This window comes from Mya arenaria, chromosome 12 (assembly GCF_026914265.1).
Source record: "Mya arenaria isolate MELC-2E11 chromosome 12, ASM2691426v1".
NCBI classification, from domain to species: Eukaryota; Metazoa; Mollusca; class Bivalvia; order Myida; family Myidae; genus Mya; species Mya arenaria.
The window spans coordinates 10,311,093-10,328,750 of NC_069133.1; the positions used below are offsets into that span (position 1 = coordinate 10,311,093).

General features: G+C 33.5%; 1 long non-coding RNA gene across 1 annotated transcript; it reads right to left on the bottom strand.

Annotated features, from left to right (window-relative positions):
* Positions 1–2,573: 2,573 nt before the first annotated feature.
* On the bottom strand, positions 2,574–5,946 carry LOC128212347 (uncharacterized). The gene is made up of 3 exons (XR_008257438.1): positions 5,790–5,946; positions 3,187–3,338; positions 2,574–2,663 (listed from the first exon to the last, which is right to left on the bottom strand). It is a non-coding gene; the product is annotated as an uncharacterized LOC128212347 (long non-coding RNA).
* Positions 5,947–17,658: the final 11,712 nt, after the last annotated feature.

The window sequence follows — 17,658 nt, forward strand, 5'->3', positions numbered from 1 at the left end:
CGAATATAAACCGCGATATTGACAAATCCATAGACCAGGTTCATCAATTAAATCACTGTTTTGACAAAGCCTAACAGCAGGACAACATATACACTACTGGCTTGAGCAAGCTTGACACAAAGGGCAAAATTTAAACCCCTGGTTGACCAATCCTGACACCAAAATCATCATTTAAACCACAGGTTTGTCCTAGCCTGACACTAGTGACATCATGTAAACCAATGTTTTGATTGGGCCTGACACCAAAGACATTATATAACCCACTGTTTGACTAGGACTGGCACCAGACACCCCATTGTCTACAGGGTTTACAAATAGTTATATATAGTAGAAAGCTTAAACAAAAAAACGTTCAATGACACAGACCCACAGCAAGCTACACAGAACAACAACACTCTCATCCACACATAACACTTAACACATATAATGTATAAGACTAGAGGTGTTTATCAAGGATAGTTGGGTTACCGCCTTGAAACGGTCAGCAAAGTGTAATTTAACTGGGGGATTTAAACTTGTTTCTGTGCACAATTTCACACTTATTCTCAACAATCCCGAATAAAAAAATAACCAAGCCTGACACCAGGGACATCGTTTAAACTACTAGTTTAACCAAGTTTGATACCAGAAACATCACTTGAACCACTAAATTGACCAAACCTGACACCAGTGACATGATTTGAGCCTCTGATTTCACTCATCCTGACATAAAAACATCATTTGACCCACTGAATTGACCACGCCTGACATTATGGACATCATTAAAACCGCATGCAGAACCATCCTTGATACCAGATACATTTTATAAACTTGTTGGACCAACATGACATCAGAAACGTCATTTAGATAACAAGTTTGACCAACCTTTACAAAATGGACATTACTTTTACCACTCGTTTTACCTAGTTCGACATCAGGAATGTCATTTTTTTAAAACAAACATGGTTTGACCAAGCCTGGCGCAAGGGACATGATTTAAACAACCGGTTTGACCAAGGCTGACACAAAGGAAATCATTGAAACCACTATCATTTTCGAGCCTAATTCCAAGCCATAATTTAAACCACTGGCTTAATCAAGTCTGACACCACGGTTGTCAAGCAAACAGCATGAACATCTTATAAACCACTCGCTGGAGCAAACCTGACACCAAGGACATCATTTAATTCACCAGTTTAATCAAACGTGTTACCAGGAATATTCATTAAGCCCCTGGCTTCATCGAGCCTGACAACAGGACATCATTTAAACCATGTTCCAACCAAATCGTACACAAGGGATATCAATTAAATCGCTGATTTGACCAACACTAAAACCAGGACCACTGGTTTAATCGAGCCTGACAACTCTGGTTCCACCAAATCTGACACAAGGGACACATTTGAACCCTAGGTTTTACAAATCCTTACAGCATGAAAATCATTAAAACTACTGTTTCGACGCCAGAAACATCTTCAAGCCGCTGTTTTAACCAAACATGACACCATGGTCATCATTGAAACACCAGGGACATAATTTAAACTTAATATGATATTGTATTATAAAAATATAGATATTAAAACATAAGGGGTAACGCAACCGTAGGTAGATATATATATTGAATAAACTTGGCAGAGGATCACAGGCTTATGTGACGCACTAAAATGGCATGACGGAAATTATCCTAGGGAAATGCTCTGTCCAAATATTCAAAGAAGTATAAGTATGATTGCCATGGCAACGGGAGTGAACAACTTTAATTGTCTTCTTATCAGAAAATAATGTCCAGTTATTACTAAATTTCACAGGTTTTTTAGGTTTACTTGGACAACCGTCGAATTATTTCTTCAACTGTTTGCTTCACATTATATAACTGTGACAATTTGTTGGTGTATGTATGCAAATAAATTAATCTGTCTAGTCAAGCTCATGATACGGGGCTGAATTTTCCTATAACTTGAAATAGTATCAGAAGTCATGAAAGTCTCGACGGCTCTTTATATATGCTAAAGTGAAAACCTTGAGACCGTTTTGTAAGAAATGGATAATCTAGTATAAAATTACATTCACGGCCATCTTCTTAGTTTACCCTCAACCAAGATCGCTCTGGCATTCGCAAATCAAAAATAGCTAAAAATGACGAAGACGTCATGGTTTTCTATTTCTTGCTTTTGACCACACAATGTTATTCAATTCATTTATTGAAGAATGCTGAGTGTTGCGAAAGGATAAACTAAACACAGGAATGATAAAATAATGACAAAAAGAAACGTTAAAATGCTTGATAATGTATAAGAATGGGCCCTTTATGGGAAAATAAATCCAGAGTGCATCCATAATGTTCAAGTCAAAGTATTAAAGTACTAGTTTACAGCGATGAATGAAGTTTGGTAAAACTCTATTTGTAAAAGTAAAAGCTCTTCACTCTCTCGATTTCATTTTCCTCAAAGCTGGGGCCCCAATGTTTACATAAAGACTTGAATAGCATCATTAAATACTTATATCGTATTGCTTCAAGAAGATGAAGAAGCTAACAAGCACATTAAGTTGTTTCGGCGAAATGCTCATTCGGGACCAAAAATAAAAAGGCAGACTTATTTCAATGACACTTTATTTACACAACAAACAAAACATATATCGTGAAGAAATATGTTTAATGGTGATTTCGTTCCGTCATGCATTGTCTGGAAAGAAAAGGAATAGAAATACAGACATAAAACTTGAAGTTAATTCTCTTTAACATTATTACTTGGAATGCAAACAATAGTTTCTTTAGAGATTATAAAAGGGCATGTAGGCTTTATCTAATTCGTAACTTTGTTTATACTAGAAAATAATATCTGTATAGGGAAAAATTGCATAAAAGAAATCAAACTTCAGTTTAACGATTGTTTTTAACTAGTGGAAAACTTAAAGACCTTAAACAATGAAAATAAAGTAACAAAAGTTCAATTAACTGTTTAAACAAACAAACAAAACAATACAACTATTCGTGAGGTAATACACTTATGCTACATGTACTGAAGAACTATACAAAATGTAAAATTACATCGAAAATGTCTTTCCCATATTTGGTACTTCTTTTATTTGTGGCATGTAGTCTTAGGACTACTACTTTGTTTTAATATCGTTTTGATTATGTACCAAAAACGGTTATCAAATAAGCAACGATTTTCAAAGACAAGAGGAATGAAAATAATCGCGTACCTCATTAGCCTCTAGTCCCTAATATCCACCGCTTCCTCTTCTCCGCCGGCAACAGTTGACTCTGGTGCTGTACCTACCGCCACAGCGGCCGCTTTCGATCTCACCCCCGTAACAACGGTATCGGCACTCGCAGGAGGGGCGATTTATCTGGGCTGAAAAAGGTAAACGAAACTTAACCTAAAGGTTCATTTATAAAGTAATATATGAGGAAAATATGCCATTAGAAAATATACAATTGTAAAGATCTCAAGACATGACAATGATTCATTTAATTCGATAAAACATCGAGTTTTTAAATTTGCTTTTATTTTGGACAAAATGCTGGTAACGATGGTTTATCGCCATGAATGGTTCAATTTAAGCACATGTTATACATATATTTTGAAACTATTGCGGTAAACCCTTCATTTTGTCTAAAGGTGTTACTATTTTAAAGTAATGCAATTTCAATTATGGTAAGGTTTAATAGACGAGATTTGAATGAAATAAATTTTTTGTTTGCTTAAAATAGACAAAATAACTCGAATCAATTTGGGAATGAAATGAAAACCAAACGTCGTCCAAAATCACTAAATCTCAGTATTTAAAAGGATTAAAGACCTTGCCGAAGATTTGACATTTGTAATTATATCAACATCGAAACATTTGAAATATGTTTAACCTTTTGTGCCTGACTAATTTTGATAGTCAAATATTAAAATATCAAAAAGGAGCTAACTATAGCAGTATACTAATACTTCTACAAACCTTATCATTATACATATAACAGCGACACTGTTTTATATAGAATATTGATAAAAAAAAAATACAAAGTTATGTTTAAATCACTAAACCTAGAGGTCTTATCACATGGTTAGCAGAGCCAACATCTCATCTCATCTCATCACATTTCATTTCATTTTTAAGGCAGTAGAATAAATTATCATCTTTGATTAATTACTAATGGGGTCGTAAGATGCATCGGAAACCATAACGGTATCATCGAGTAAGGCGACCGGGATTTTTTATCGTCAAATAAACATGAAAATGACGTGTGTGTATTTCAACTAGTTTCTGTGATGAACGGTTTAGCAGGTAGAAAATAAAACGGAAATTAAAATTATATTTCTACCAAGTTTCACTTCTATTAACGACGTGCATTAGCAGAAAAACAGCTTTACTGAAATATATTGTTTACATTTGTATTGCATTCTACTCAGAGAAATTTTGACATAATGACATGTCCGGGAACTCCTTATGGCTCCATTTAATCGCATTCGAGGTGACAGTTAGATGATGTTAGATGACATGAGGTAAAATCTTAATGATTAAGAAGGGAGTGAGCGTAACAAAACTGGCTTAGAAAACAATCTTATTGGCTGAAACATTGTCAATGACGCAGTGAGTGTGTATCGGATGAGCAGGTAGGCGGATCTTGAAACACCCGGGAAAGTTTAAATTCTTAATATTTAGTATTAATAATGGCCTTTCGGCAATTTCATTGACTGAAAATATAGGTCGCATTCTAATCAGAGAAAATGAAATAATGTGTCGATGCTTAATGATTCAAGAAATAGAAATGTACTGAAATGTACTCAAATGCTAATGAAAACAAATCAAAAAGTCAAAATAATACATCGATCATGTTGTGGCATACGAATCAATATCAAACGACGTAAAAGATATAGGGTGAGTAATTGGTTTACAGCAGCTCTCAAAGTTTTATCTTCCAAAATAAAGTTGCTTGGCAGAAATGGCTTTGACGAATATTTTAATTGTTTTAATCCTCAATATGCACCACAGGTCAATATTACTACTTGTTTATTACGAGATATATAGAAAATATTTGCATATAATGAGGAGCATCCTTTCGAACTAACCCTTTTACAGATATCGACCGAAAAATGATTCTGTCTTAAATATGATTAATCTAAATCGGAAATGTATTATGATGCAAGGTTTCAGTCACTTACTTTACTTGCAGCCAAAAAAGTTGTGTTTTATTGGTGGGGGGGGGGGGGGGCAGGGGAGGGTTCCAACGTGTTTTGTGTTTTCCGAAATTTAAGTGAGAGAAAAGTGTGATGCGGAATAAAATGGCTTTATCTCGAAATATAAACACGCCTACCCGGAGGCCACACGTGTAAGCTTTTCTAAGTTGTTTAACATTTGTTTCTAGAGGCCTTTACAAAAAAGGTTGAAGGTATAAGCTGAACGATTGCTTGTTATCCTCCCAAAACACCGAAATCCCTTCGAACACCGCCATTTTATTCTGCATCACACATTTCTCTCACTTAAAATTCGAAAAACACAAAGCACGTGGGACCCCCTGGTAAAACGGAAATTATAATTATATTATTTCCAAATTTTACTCCTATTTACGATGTAAAACATCTTACATGAAAGGTTATGTTTTTACAAAATATAAGAAATTCCATTTAAATGTGAATTAACATGCTGCATAATGCAAACTATACTTTGTGGTATTTCGTAGTGTCTGAATCGCTCTTTTCTTCAAGCCTAATATTTTGACAAGAATAAAAGTATGGTATAATTAGTAGTAACACATAGAATAACATTCATAGCACTAAATTTAATACAAGCCATAAAGAAAACTGTTTTATTACCTTCAACAGTAGCTGGCAGCAATGTCATGGACAGGCAGCTGACCAAAAGAAGAACGATGAGTAGCTTGTTCATGTTTGGAGAATGGAGAGGTGATTACTCTTAGCCAGCGATGGCTTTTATATACGTCAACAAAGCCGGAAATTAACTCCGAAGTTTCGAAATAACTGCATGGTGATTGCATTAAGTTCAGTATGACTGTTACTTGCCATTTGATAAAGTGTTTTTATTTAATTTATGGAAATGCACTGTGGTTAAAATTATATAAATGTGGTACTTAACGAAAGCTTATGAATAATATTCGTGATATATATATAAACATGTCAAATCATGCATAAAGTCATACTCATAATATTTAGATTATTTAAGTTACACTATTTGATGGTTATGACTCCGATACTATTTTGTCTAATTATTATAAACATTGAACTATTTCTACTGGATAGTCTAAACATAGACGGTAATGTTAACTAGATTATTGTTTGTCGATTAAATGGACATTTAAGGAAAGTCGCCTACTTATGTTCAACACCATTTGGTATGCTACAATACATGGAGTCTTAACCATTATAGAATAGTAAAAACCAATATTATTGTATTCCGTAAACGTGGGTGTTGTTAGCCTCACGCAAACTGAATTAATGGTGGCCAAAGAATCAAAGTCGTAAATTCCTTAGGTACTCTTTTTTATTATTATGTAAAGTGTGTTTCAGAAACATTCAGTAAGAAAGGCCCCAATCCTAACTCTAAATTCTTGAAATGTTCTATTTTATATATTGTCCTATTGTTCGATGCTTTTGTAATTTCGATATTAAAATATTAGTGTGAGATATGGGGTTATACTAATTCAAAATATATTGAAAGAATCCAACGAATAAACGAATGTTAAGTTCGAATTTAACATTTGCAATGTTCGTGTGTATGGAGAACTTGGTAAATACGTATTCTTTATATATCAGTGCATATGTACCGATAAGTAAGTAATGGTTGAAATTGGCAAACAAAAATAAAATATTATGATAAGTTGTATATTTACAAGCACTAGCTGAGAGTATTAAATGGTATTTTAACTAAGCAATTAATTTTGAAAAGTCATAAATGATTATAGTTTTGTGAATGTATTTGATGATGTAAAACATACAAATGTAACTGAATTTGCTCACGAAAATAAATGGAGTTTGAAAATACATTTAAATAAACAGGAATGGCATAGATCATTTGGTCGGAGTTGTGTTCGCGATATCAAAGACTATCCAGATTGATATATGAAAGAAAAATCATTCGAGTATGAGGAATATCAATTTTGAATATGTATGTTGATATATCGTTGTTGTTTTTTCACTGTAGATTGTAAATGTCTGTATACCCATTAAAGAATTCAATCTGGGCGATATTCTAGAAATAAAAGTCCACGTACTAAAAATTATTATTTTTCTTATGACAAAATTGAAATTGAAGATGAGCTGGATGCTGAGTTTTTTGTTATATAGTTATATATTTATAAGGCAAAACTATATACTTATATATAAGGTTTAATATAAACGCCCCACTGTGTTTAAATACCACCAACTAGTAAACTATGTGGAGTAATGTGAGCTGAATTTAGGCGCTGCAATGATGTCAAAGAAACACTCTGTATTCGTATTGTTATTCTTAATCATTCATCTTAATAATATTCATTCTTGTTATCATACTGTTTCAATACTGTACATACAGTATTGTAATATAAACATCCATAAATTTATACCTAATACAACACTACTATAGTATATACCTTTTTGATGCAAAACAAACATGTTTGCTGATATTTGCACTCATCTTGTACATACACTGGTCATATACAAGATTATGTCATGTGTTCAGACCATGTACCTATGTATAAGTCTTAAAGCTGCACTCTCACAGATATACCATTTTTACCACTTTTTTAGTTTTTATCTTGGAAAGAGCAAATTATTGCGTTAAAATCTGCAAACCAATGATATAAGATTACTGACAAAAATCAGATTGTAGATTTTCATATTTCAGTTCGAAAATTAATGGTTTAAGAAAAATGCATAAAACATCAATTTTTGAGCTTAAATTTAAAAATCTGCGATCGAACTTTTGTCAGCAGTCTCATATAACTGGTTTCCATGCATTTTTGCAAACATTTGCTAGTTCCAAGACAAAAAATAAAAAAAAGTTGTCAAAATGTTCAATCTGTGAGAGTGCAGTTTTTAAGGTGACTCTTACTTCCACCATAATATTTCCCACAATTAATAGTATTGTTTTAATATTCCAAAAAGTATGAATAAATGTCAAAACAATGCTTCATATGAAGGATACCGAGCTAAATTGATATAAATGTGCATAAAACACGGTATTTCTACCTTATCAGACTATAGTAGATCACAGTAAATCTTTTAGCATTCACCAATCATTTAATATTTTTGAGTTTTCAGCTATTAAATACAACGTCACAATCTCGTAAATATTTTCCATAAATGCATTATTTAGTAAGTAGTTAAAGGTATATCAGTCAGAATGTATGTTTGATATACATGTGTATGTTTGATATACATGTGTATGTTTGATATACATGTGTATGTTTGATATACATATGTATGTTTGATATACATGTGTATGTTTGATATACATGTGTATGTTTGATATACATGTGTATGTTTTGATTTAAAGCGTCTGTTTTATAAGTCTGCTCTGTTCTGTTCCGTTCAATTTCTTTGAATTCTAAGACCAGTTAAACAGTTAAACATTTTACTGAAATGAAATGAGGTCGATTGGGCCGTTTAGAACGAAAAATAATGAAAAATAGCCATTTGATACGCACATGCATGAATATATATTTTTTTTAAATTTTAATCGACAATCGTCTTTTTGGATTCGATCCAGTTTTAATTTTTACTGTCTAATTCGCAATGAGTTTAAGTCATAATAATAAAAATGTCTTTTTTCATAAATTATGTTACCCTAGAATTTTGATTAAAATGCAGTAACCATTGATTTAAACGGATAAAAAACGCAATTAAAGTATTTGCATATTCAAACATACCATACATTTCGGAGAACACACACTTACAAGAGGGCCATGATAGCCCTAAAACGCTCACCTAAGCAAAGGGCCACAACTCTGTGATAAAGCATTGATACAAATGTTGCAATTTAAACATATCTTTACTGGTGACGATGCCTTGTTTTATATTTGTAAAGGGTCATGCAATGAAGCTACCTGTAAAGTTTCATTGAATTTGGCCTGGTAGTTTCAGAGATTTTTTTAAAGCAAAACAGTAAGTCGGCCATTTTGTTGCTGTTGTTGTTTATCAATCTCAATGCCTTGTTGTATTTTTGTAGACGTCATGCAATGAAGCTTCCTGAAAAGTTTCATTGAATTTGGCCTGGTAGTTTCAGAGATTTTTTTAAAGCAAAACAGTAAGTCGGCCATTTTGTTGCTGTTGTTGTTTATCAATCTCAATGCCTTGTTGTATTTTTGTAGACGTCATGCAATGAAGCTTCCTGAAAAGTTTCATTGAATTTGGCCTGGTAGTTTCAGAGATTTTTTAAAGCAAAACAGTAAGTCGGCCATTTTGTTGCTGTTGTTGTTTATCAATCTCAATGCCTTGTTGTATTTTTGTAGACGTCATGCAATGAAGCTACCTGTAAAGTTTCAGTGAATTTGGGCTGGTAGTTTCAGAGGAGGTGTTTTTAAAGCAAAACAGGAAGTTGGTCAGATTATTGTTTTTGTCAATCAATCGGGACCCCTTGTTGTATTTTTGTAGAAGGTTACCCAAGGAAGCTTCCTGTAAAGTGTCATTGAATTTGGAGTGGTAGTTTCAGAAGAGATGTTTTTAAAGCAAAACAGGAAGTCAGCCATTTTGTTGTTATTGCTGCTGTTGTTGTTGTTGTTGTTGATCAATCGTGACCCCTAGTTGTATTTTTGTTGAGGGTCCCCCAAGGAAGCTTCCTGTAAAGTTTCATTGAATTTGGAGTGGTAGTTTCAGAAGAGATGTTTTTTTAAAGCAAAACAAGAAGTCAGCCATTTTGTTGTTATTGCTGTTGTTGTTGTTGTTGTTGTTGTTGTTGTTGTTGATTTATCGTGACCCCTTGTTGTATTTTTGTAGAGGGTCACCCAAGGCAGCTTTCTGTAAAGTTTCATTGAATTTAGACTGGTAGTTTCAGAGGAGATGTTATTTAAAGCAAAACAGGAAGTCCGCCATTTTGTTGTTGTTAATCAATCGTGACCCTTGATGTATTTTTGTAGAGGGACACCCAAGGAAGCTTCCTATGAAGTTTCATTGAATTTGGCCAGGTAGTTTCAAAGGAGGTGTTTTTAAGCAATTGTTGACGGACGGACGAGCGGACTGACGGACGGACGGCGGACAAAGACCGTTCACAAAAGCTCACCTTGAGCACTTAGTGCTCTGATGAGCTATTAATACAAGTATAAAAAATAAAATAATATTCTTAACTTCTACAATGTACGAGTGTTGCTTATGTTGAGTGAAAAATTGTTCATGGAAATAAAACTTTTAATATAATAATATTTATTGAATTAAATAATAAAATTAATATTCCGCAATGTGTACTGTTGACATGTACTGACATCCGCTTATGAATTAGTTTTTAAATTGACAAACGTAGGTTCATTGTTCTAAGGTTAATTAAGCAGTTCATCAGGAACAATGTTAATATTTACAGGCTATTTGAAAGTTTAGCATATTAATAACACGTACAACATGATAATTGTGACATTTAGAATTAACCACATTTGAATATAACAATAAGTTTGTATGCATGAGAAGGTGTTACTTTGTAAGTTTCTGACTAACTTCACTCTGTATTTCCCGCAAATGTAACACACTTGTGGACCCAAATCATGACAACATCAGACATATATGTGAACGTTACACTAGTGTCCAGATTGTCTGGTCTCCCTAACGGAGCACACACAAACTCCTCGCTTTTGAACTGTTTTTTTGGACTAGGGCACTTGTGGCCTAGTTCATAGCCATAAACGCGCTATCTGCATTCTCAAGCCGCATCTGGGGGTTCACTGACGTAATGTATTCATACGCTGTATTTTGATTGGATTGCCGTTAGCGAATTTGAATAATCAAAGTAGTACCAGAACTGATTACAATGAAAACATCCAATAAAAATAGTTCTCCTAACAATTCAAGCTAACTCTATGTTCTTTTAATGAAGCACAAGAAATGCATACGTAGCGAGTGAGTTAATCGGGTTAACTACATGATTATTCTTGCATACGGTCAGATTATATGCAATAAAAATATGAACATATTGGAAAAGTACGCATCGAAATTTTTCCGTTCAATGCTCTGTATTGATAGACTGGTACCCTCTTTCTCTTTTATCCGAAAATAAACCAGTATCAGCTAACCGCGGTGCCCGTCGCGCATTCGAAATGTCTTGTGAATTCATACGTAAAGCGAATAAAAAGTGCGTTCTAAGTAGAAAACAACCAGGAAAGTTGGTTTAAAAAAGGTATTGTTATCCTTTGCATACAATGTCGGTATTCCGAAGTCCGTTCCTGTTCTTTTTTTCGACATAATTTGCATGTTTCCGTGATATTTTCTTTTCGATGCAAAGTTTTTTTAACTAATCATCGCATGGCACTTAACACATTTTTACATAAAACATGATTTTTGGTATTTATTATTCAAATACTATTAATGTTAACTAAAAACCATATGCCGCGTACCTGTATAACTTAATATTTTTGAGGAAAAGTAAATCAGGGTACCAGTCTACTTATTGACCTCAAAATTTACTCTGATCAGAGCGGCCGAATGATTCAGACATACATGTATGTTATCACTACTTCCGGATGCCGATGATGTGAATTTCATAGTGTTTTATTGAGGAAATTTATCAATAAAGCCGCCTCTGAATGATTACCACCATCAAACGGATTTATTTTCATCTTACCTTGGGTAGCATTTTTAATTTGACACGTAATTTTTCAAGCAATACGTACCAAGTTCGTTTGAAAAAATCATGTGATTTCAATTTTGCAAAATGGAGATAAAAATATATCAAATATGCGCATACTCATGTATGAAGTTTCATTCTAAATGAAGCCAAATGTATGAGTATGTGCACAGCATCTGTGAATAAGATGATTGTTTACCTATGTGCATAGAAAAGTCTTGGAGCCACTCTCAGTGTAAGTACATGACATTGTGATAAACCATCGCCATTGATAAAACAATCTTGCATGCTCAATTTTGATTTCCTCTCTTACCACAGTTGCGTTGTTTTGACACAAAAGTTTTGATAAAGTTATGGCTTCTTAAACAGGGTCATGTCGGCAAATATATGGAAATTCAGAGTCAAGTCGTCACCCTTTACAAAGATAATAAAATAAAAATTAAAAAAAAATATTTTTTTTGCCAATTATCACAAGTTACAGTTTCTACATCATATTCTTACTAAAAAATGATAAAAAAAAAAAAAAAAAAAAAAAAAAACGGACAGAGGCGTGGTGTGTCAAAACAACACAATGCATCAGTCAAAAATAAATATCAACATTAAAGTTATGGAAGCCAGGTTTTGTCTTCCCTCAAAATATATCAGGGAATTGCTCTTACCTTAGATCCCCGGGGTGGGGGGGGGGGGTATTCACGGGATTTTACCACCAGTTCGTTATCGCAGGGCAGGGATTTTACCGGGGATTGGCTGTACCGAAAGTCGAAGTACCTGCTATTCCCTGGGGGGGCGCGGTTACAATTCACTGGTGCATACTTTACAAGTTCTTTTTCTGAAGACGCTTTGTGCTCACTTTTTGTTTCCTAGCCAAGAATGGAAATCAAAAATCAGTCAGAGATACTGTATGGTGATGCATTGTTGTTGATAGATCAATATAAATTTGTGAAATATTTGAGGGAAAGGTATTTGGTTAAATAATTTACAAGTGTAACTTGTGAGTTTTATTTAACAATGTAGTGCCGAATATTGTGGAGATAGAATTGAATTTGTATTAATTAATCAGTTGACCTGTGGCGTTAATACTAATAAAGTTCCCTTGTCAACCAATGTTGTGGAATAGTGAAGTAATGAAGATTTAACCTCACAACAGTCTTTCTTAAATGCTGTCCAGGCTTTTTTATGCTTAAGAATAACTAACCTCGCGATGTCAGACCAGAAATCATCTTGGCATGAGATTGGATCACTACATGGATCATTATGCACCAGTCAATTGTAACCACGGCTCCCACATCCGGGGATATACCGGGGATAGCCGGCGAAATGGGCCATGTTTTTACCTTTCAGGTGGCCCCGCAGTGCCAGGTCTTCCCGGAAAATACAGTGTGGATGGGGCTTAACATAATGTCCCTTGGGTGCGGGGCATTTGGTGGGGACTTTACCATCAGATTATCTCTGCAGGCCGGGGATTTTAGCTGGGGTTGGCTGGACCGAAAGTAAAAGTCCCCACTATTTCGGGACCGGGGGGGGGCATGGTTACAATTGACTGGTGCATTAGCTTGTGTATTCAGATAAAGTTAAGAATATTTATTTATTTATATAAGTTATACTTTGCAATCTAAATCAAAGATTTGAAAAAGGTATCCTTTATCAATAAATGCAAGTATACATAAATGACTGTGCAAATCTTTATGTATCATCCAAATATGAGTGCCTTGCAGGGTGAATGTTATTTGTAAAAAATAAACTAAGTGAGCTTTCAAGATTACCTTTCCAATCGCATACACAATGCAGTTTGAAACCTGGATAATTAAAACAAATCTTGGTTGTAGACCATTACTATTAAATATTTGATAAGTCACAGACATTATAAGGTACAGTTTAAAGGGGCTGTACTCAGTTAATGATGAAAAAGCAAACATTTAAAGAAAATTGTAGAAAATTGACATAAACTTGGTATCGATGTGTATAATTAATGCATTGAAACTTACTAACTGATGATCCCCATAGTTTACAAATGATTTATTAAAAGCAGTTATTTCGTGTTTTTCCATTAAAAAAGATTACTAGGTATGTCTACCGAGTAGAATTCATTCCTTATGAGTGATCTGCCGTTGATGTTATTACATGATATTAGCGAGTTAGGTATACATCTGGAAAATTCCACCCAGTAAAAGTAAGTCTTCATATCATAGTGGATACGACACTTCACTGCATTTTTTTTTGGTATTTTATTTATAATAACGATATCAAAGAGTAAAATATTTTATTAAAAATGTGTCCTTAGATTCGTTACAGGAAAAAAAAACTTTTCTGGTGTACACTCCCTTTCATAAACAACAAGTGAAGCCAATGCTGTATTAATTTGAGACAAACAAAAAGAAGACAGCACAAAGTTCAAAAAGTGTGACCAATGTGAGAATACTTTACATAATTTATAAATGTTCATGCAATTCAGACAATTTTAATGCTAGAAATCACAAAAAATCATTCCCTTGAATTATTCCTGTCATAGTTTAAAGCTGCACTCTCACAGATTTACCGTTTATACAACTTTTTTTTTGTCTTGGAAAGAGCAAATTTTTACGTAAACATCTTCAAACCAATGATATATCAGATTGCTGACAAACAATCAGCTCGTAGTTTGTCATATTTCCGTTCAAAAATTAATGTTTTATGGCTTAAACCGTTACTCACAGTTTAAGAATAATGCTTAAAACATCAATTTTTTTAACTTTAATATAAAAATCTGCCATCTAAATTTTGGTCAGCAGTACTCATATAACTGGTTTCCATGGATTTTCGCAAAAATTGGCTCATTCCACGACAAAATAAAAAAGTTGTCAAAATGAGAGTGCAGCTTTAAACTCATAATAAAATTTCAATGCACTACATTTGACATAATTTTAAACAGATCAAAAAATGTTATTTTTAAAAAGCACAATATATATCCTTTATGTGACCTTACATTATAATGAATTTATTCAGATCATTATTAAGTGATTTTTCTTGCATTTAAATGTGAACAAGAAAGCTTGGGATTGAACACTTAATGAAACAAGAATGAAATTAAATGAATCACAAAATATCATCAAAATTATTCCTACAATTGTTCTTTGATATACAAAAAAAATGAATTTTTTTAGACTTTCAAAAATTTAACATTTACAGAAAATAAAATACGGTTATATAAAATGATGAATACATTTGTATGATTTGATATCCTACTAGATGTAACTCGGCTTCGTTCATTTTTCTAAACTTTCTCTCAGTGATTTTATTCACTGCAGTTGTTTTCTAAGTTTATGCAAATAAGAGCAATTGAAACAACTCATTAACTACTGTTGATCAGTGCAGATTGTGGGAGGTCATGGTTGATTTCAATGAACCACCAATAAGCCCTGCCAAAATTGGATACTGATTGGTCAGTCAGGTGCTTTTGGTAGGCATGATTACTTGAATGTTAATTTTAACCATCATTTATGAATGTTTACAAAATCACTGAATATTGAAATAACAAGCGAAATGTTAGTTTGAATGATGAAAGCCATGAAATATGTGAAGTATTCAAAAAGAGACCATTTTTTTAGCTTGTGTAAATAATGAGAAAATTGTTAAGTAAAATTATTCATTGTTTATCAGGAAATGTTGAAATCTCATGTTATAGTGATCATGCTTGATTGCTATGTTATTGGCACTTATTGCAATATGTTTTATTCATTGCAATATTTATGTAAAATATTAATTATTATGTTGACTTAAGTTTGTAGATAAGAACTAATGGTATAGGTGATGTGAGTATGATCTCGTAAGTCTTTAAAAACCCTTTTGGTATTGTGAGTTTTTTTGCTCCAGTCTTGTTCAGTTTAGCTTTTGAAGATTTTCAAAGTAACTGCAAAACAAGTCCAGCACGCTGTCTAGAAAGACTATGTCAAACCCTGACCAGATATAATTTCTTGTTTTTTCAAATTACCAACTTGGCAATGGTTTTATCATAACATAGGATATTGGTTTTAAAGAACATGTTAGTGTTTTTGTATGTGGAATGAACTATCTTAAGTGGCACTAAATTGAACATAATTTATAGTTCTCATTGATATTACACATAGCCCCAAGTACATGTTGATCTAAGATTTAAGGCTTGGATGGAGTCAGGGCAAGAAAAATGCATATTAATACATTGTACTTTCCAACGCGAGAATTGTTTTTTTATTAAAGTTAATAAAGCAATCCCCACACCAAGGAACCGCAGTATTGCTTAACCAGATTAATTGACATTATGAGTTGGAGTTCAAATTGCTGCAATTAAAGGCACATCTAGTTTGCAGAATTATTCAAACGCTGATTTAGCAACCTTAATATAGTTATATGAACTACTTTTGCGAAATAAAAGCTTTTTTTAGATTTATAAGGACGGGTGAGGAGTATTTGCCAAATGTACTGCAACACCTGATACCTGTTGCCTAGGAATCCAACAAATTCTTGGCACTCCAAATGTTACAGTACTATTCAATTTGGAGTGCCTGAAAAGGAAGCTTCTTGATTCTACATTCAACATCTTCTTTCTGTATGACATATTGGACCAGGAGAATCATGAACCTACAAACTTTTGCATCTATTGAGATATGGAGCTGTCAGGACAGTGACAGATAACAATACAAGAATGGCCAACTGCTGCAATTATTGAGTTATCTAATGCATACAAATTAAGATGGAGAAAATAATTCTTAATTTTTCCAAACTACTTCCTTAAGCATCTTGTATGTAGTTGTCTTTTACAATGATTGTTCAAAGTTGCAATGGTCCTGTGGGTTAAAGATGCTCTGTCCACGGGGTAACAGGTTTTGTTGTTCCTGCGTTTTTATCCAGGAGGTTGTATTTAACTCAAGTAGATTTTTGCAGATTCGGATTTCACAAGGCACAAGCCGAGTAAAATCAAATCTACAAAAAACTACCAGAATCAAATATGACATTCCGCCATATCCGGATCAAAACGCAGTCCTAATAACCCTTTTATTATAAACGTTACTGGTTAGATCACTTAGAAGCCACATCTTTGCATAATAAATTTCATTTTAAGGATGCACTCATTGGTTTAATGACGTCAATTTAATATTGCGCAACATACTTGTTATGACCTGACGTCACAAGAGTGGTATATGACCGTATTGCGCTGGAGCGGAATATGGGTTAAAGTATTTTGTGAGATGTATTGCATGTGGATTGATGATGGGTATATAATAAAGAATACAATTATGTTTGGTATTCCATTCTCACTAGCAGTGTGATGAACAAAAGTCTGCAGTAGTAATATGAATAGCATAGGCAGAAGGCAGTGCCTAATATTTTTCAACAGCACTAAGTTATCATGGTAACATGTTATATGAATTGAATACCAAGCACAAATTAAGAGGGAGAAAATAATTCTTCTCTTTTTAAATAAAAACTACTTCCTAATAGCATTGTGTATGCAGTCTGACATAGGTGTACAATGTAGATGTCTTTTACAAAGATTGTTCAAAGTATGGCCCTGTGGTTTAAAGCTCCCCTAAAAAAGAGGTGACAGGTTTTCTATATAGTATATAATTACATCATTGAAAATCTTCTCTGAAACTGCAAATAACAGACCTTTGATATAAAAGGATTTGATCAAATTAAAGAAGTATGTGTGCCCCCTCACTCTACACACACTTAACTAGATTTTTCAAATTTCCTTTGCAGCTTGCAAGCAGTTTTAGTCTAAAGTTTAAGCTAGCCCATTAAACAGTGACCCCTTGCGATGTGAGCCGATTTTTTCAATGCTTAGAATATGGTTGTCAACATTCCCCAGAATGAAGCCCTAGTCCATCAGTGCTTTCAGCACTTTGATTTAAAAGACAATTAAAACTTGTGAGTCAGGTCAGCTGGGGATAAACAATTTATTATTCA